The sequence below is a fragment of the Elephantulus edwardii genome, unplaced genomic scaffold, assembly GCF_000299155.1.
Source record: "Elephantulus edwardii isolate Elephantulus edwardi_28Jun2011 unplaced genomic scaffold, EleEdw1.0 scaffold00257, whole genome shotgun sequence".
NCBI classification, from domain to species: Eukaryota; Metazoa; Chordata; class Mammalia; order Macroscelidea; family Macroscelididae; genus Elephantulus; species Elephantulus edwardii.
In genome coordinates, this window is record NW_006400007.1 from 1,785,899 (window position 1) to 1,790,578 (window position 4,680).

The following is a 4,680-nucleotide window of genomic DNA, read 5'->3' on the forward strand; positions in this document are numbered from 1 at the left end:
GCTAGGGATTTTGAACATTTCTTTATGTGCTTGTTAGCCATCTGAATGTCGTCTTCGGTGAAGTGCCTGCTCATATCCTGTGTCCATTTTTTCTATTGGATTATTTATCTTGTTGTGGTGCTCAAGTATTTTATAAATTCTGGATATAAGTCTCTTATCTCATATGTTATTACCAAATACTTTTTCCCAGTCGGTGGCTTCCCTTTTTACCATGTTGGAGAAGTTTTTGGATGTGCATAGATAGTGTGGTTATACTTCTGACCTTGTGTACTTCATCTCAAAATCTCTCATTGCTTTTGTTGAATGGGAACCAATTTATAGCTGACCCTCTAGCTGGTGGATTGCCCATCTTTCTCCTGCTGGTGGATGAATGTGAATCACCAGGGAAGTGCGATATTGGGGGAGTCATGCAGTTCTTCACCGACTATGAACGCCCTCGTTTTTTTATACTTTTTGCAAAAGAAAAAAATAGCCTTTGGAGGGATGGAAGGTGGCTAAACTTTAGTGGAATTAGTAGTAATCTGGGCTTGGAGATCTCAGGAGCAAAACCTCTAATGGAATTTCGTTATACGGAAAAGCCTCTAATACTATGACTTGAAATACTCTACTCGTCATAGAACTTCGTGCCAGGTTTAGTTCAAAACTAAAATAAAAAACAGCAACAGCAAACCCCACGTCCGGGCTCTTTATCTAGGGACTGTAAATCTAGGGAAACGGCCCTATCTTCCCATAACGACTATTGGGTTCCATATGCAAATGTCAGCAGGCAAGGCACCATCAATTATCCTTATTTTGCTCAACACTCTGGGTAGTCTCGCTTTATGGTCTTTCCATTTCAGTTACTGTAAAATTCCAAAATTTAAACTAAAATTCAGTGGCAATAATGTTTTGGTTTTTTTTAAAGTTGTTCTATTAGATTTCTCTTTTGGCTTAGTCCTTAGGAAGTTGCTAACCAATAGTTCGAGCTTCTCTGGAGGCTCGAATCCACCAGGCGCTCCGAGGAAGAAAGGTGCACAATCCCGTGCGTTTTACAATCTCGGAAACCAGCCAGGAATCACTTCTGACTCAGTGGGAATGAAATTTGGGGTTTTACTACTGTCAGGGTTAAATTACCGGTTTCAAATTAACCGGAGAAAGCATTTTTTCTTTAAAACTTCAGCGGGACCAGTTTACCCTTCCCAAATTTCTACCTTCCGGTGCTACCTTCGGGCTGTTTTTACTTCGGAGTATTGGATTGGGTGCCACAGCTTCTTGCGGTTCATCTCTGCCCCAGGATTGGTGACTTGATTTCTGGCTAGGGTAGGTGATTGGTTGTTTGAGCTAGCTTGGTGATTGGGTGCTGAGAATCAAGGGTGGGAGGCGGGAATTTGTCGGGAAGTGTGTTGCTGAGGGCTCTTGCCCAGGCATAGAAGGAGGAAAGCTAAAGCCAGCGGGTGCCTGGGACCAAAAAATAGTGGTCCTGTGACAAAGCAAGAGAGTTAAAGCGTGTGCCCTTTACTCTCTGCCAGGGCTCTGCATACTTTGCTCTCAGAAATTGGCTTATTTTTCATTCCTAAAATAGTGTTAACGTCGGCGTGTCTCAGGACCGCCCAGTCTTGTTTCTCGAATGGCGGGCGCAAATTTCGCCGGAGAGCTGCCTTGTGCTTTCGCTCAGCTTGCTTTGTAAGGCAATCGAAGTTGACTGGATGACCTGGGCCTCGGGGAGCACCACAGCCTGTAAGAGAAAGAAGTGTAGGGGGAGAGGGAGCCGCTTCCCCACCGCCCTGGAGCAGAGGTCTGTTAGCTAACCGCGTCTCCGTGTGGCCTTTGGCGGGAGGGGACCCTGCAGGGTTTTGGGGACAATGTTGCCAAAGCTAAAGTGAGGGATGGATCGACTTGTGTGTTATTGTTGACTAAGATGGCCTTGAGTTGTTGACTGAAAGGAGATTCTTTCATTTTATAATAGTGCCACATTTTGGAACTGGAAAGTACCCTAGAATGGTGGACATAATTTCCAGTGATTTCCCTAATGGGACATAATGCTTGGGAGGGTGGAGGGACAGCGCAGGAGAGGAAGACCCTCGATGAGATGGATTGATTCAGTGACTGTGGTAATGAGGGTAGATGTGTCCGAGACCAGAAGATTGGCACAGGATAGAGCAGGGTTTAGGGCTGTTGTCCATAGGGGTCGCTGTAAGGCGCGGGCGACTCGACTGCACATAAAAACAACATATATACATATATGTATGCATATCTATATATATGTGTGTATATATCCATCCCTCTGGAAGACACCTTATAATGGTGGATATAATTTCCAGTTATTTCCCTAGTATGTGTGTATCTATATATCTCTATAGCTATGTGCATAATGCACGTATATATGTGTATATCCATCCATATTTGCTCCTTAGAAGAGTGTGAGCACCTGCAGAACTGCCTTCATGCAAATCTTAAGAGGGTAGAATTTCTGAAGTATAGTTAGAGAATCTAGTTTCAAAACAGTGTTTAAAGGAGGTGGGGATTAAAGTGGATTACTTTATCTGTGTCGGATAGTAGATTAGATGCATACTGAATTTTACCTAATTCTTTGTTCAGTGCTTGGCCTTTATTGTCATAGAAACCTGAGGTAATGCTATTGCCATTTTACAGATGAAGAAACAGCCTCAGAGAGCTTAAGGGACTCACCTACTGTGATTCAAATTTATGCTTGCTTTCAAAGGGAGCTCTGGTGGCTAGTGAATAAGGAGTTGCAGTGCCAACCCAAAGGGCACAAGGTTCAAATCCACCAGCTCCTCTTCAGCATAAAATCCTCCTTTGTAATTTACACAAAACACATGAGAGCAACAGTTTATTTCAAAGCCATCACTTTCTACTATACCCTTCTGACTTTTAAATAAGAATTATAGAGTACTCCCTATGTTCCAAGACACTTCTACAATACAGCAGTCTTTCAATGAAAGATTATTACAATTGAGGATCTTAGTTCAGAGAAGCAAAAAGCACATTTTAAGTTGCTGTCCTACTTGATCTAGAACCTAAACAGCCTGACTCCTTGTTCTTGGGTTTTTCCTTTTCTAACTGGAACATGCAAAGAACATTAATAAGGAATCAATTCTATTCATTGATAGTATCTGACTGAATTGCTAATAAAAACTCATGTTTAATTGGAAACCTGCTATATCCTTTTTGCACATTATTTTATTTAATCTTGATAAAAATCTTAGGAACAAGATAATGTTACTATCCTTCCTTTACAGGTGAAGACAGTAGTGTGCAGCTAAGTAAAACTTGCCTAAATTCATACCACTTGTCTTGGTTTTCTCAAATATCACAGTGACCTAGTGTCAGACTTACTCATCGCTCACCCTCCGTTGGGTTTTGCAGGTTGTATATTATGTGGGAAACAGTTGCACATCTTTCTCCTGCCATGCCGCTGGTGGATTTGAACTGCCAGACGGGGTTGACTTTGGGTAGCAGTGAAAATTGCTGTGTTTGGTATAAGAGTGATACCACAGATGGGTGGCTTTAACAATCAGGAATTTTCTTCTTTCACTATTTAGGAGTCTAGAATTCAAAATGAGAAAGGCTTTTTCTTTTTGGCATTTCTGGAGGAAGGTCCTTGTTTCCTTCAGCATCCTTCAGCTCAGTACTCTTTGGGAAATCTCTTTTGCCTTGGCCATCATCTCTGGCAAAGAGCTTCCTAGCACAGGGACCTAGCTCAAAGGACATTCTGCATGCCCAGGCTTCTTTCTTGATGGTACTGAAGTTCCCTTCTATGCTGGAGTCTCTCTCCTTTTATCTTTTGTAAGACAAAAGATGTAGGCTACCCTTTGGAAAATTCTTTTTATCATTTCAGGGCTGTGACTTAAGGTGTTGCTTCACATCCTAACCCCCTCCCAGTTGATTGGCCTGTCACACCTTAGATCACATTATGGGGAATGACTGTATCACATCATTACATAACTGCTATAATCCTGCCTCATTAGCATTGTAGATGTTAGAATTTATAGTTTACATATGGACAATCATGGGCTAGACAAGTTAACACATATTTTTTTTGGGCACAGTTCAATCCATGGTATTCCTCCCTTTTGCTCCCCAAAGTTCATGCCCTTGTGCATTGCAAAGCTCTTTCACCTTATCATATCATCCCAGAAGTCTTAAATCAGCTTCAAGCCCAAATTCCATCTTGGCACAAAATTCTTTATCTGTCAATCTAGAATGCAAGGTATCTACTTCCAAATTTCAGTGGTAGAACAGACACAAAGTAGACCTTTTCGTATAAATGGGAGAAATTGGAAGGAAGAAATGACAGGCCCCAAGCAAATCAGATACATAGCAGAACAATTTGCATTAGCTCTCAAGCCTTAAAAACAACCCTTTATTTTTGGGAGACTGTCTAAAGGGCAGTTGGCCTGCCCTTTAGATGCTGGAGGTTGGCAATGTTCTCTGGGTTCTGGGTGGAGGCTTCTTGACCCTGGAATTCAGCTCCTACTTTCAGTGCCACTGGGACAGCAGATCTGTCCTCTTGGTACTTGACGATCATACTCTCGGTCCAACTGCGTCACAGCACTTGACTTTGACTGGTTCTGCTCTTCTGCTTCCTCTGCTGTGGACTACAGTTGCATCTTAATGTCAGCCCTAAATTTTGAACTAAATTGTCAAGAATCAACTGTTTGAGACATAAGAAACTGTAGC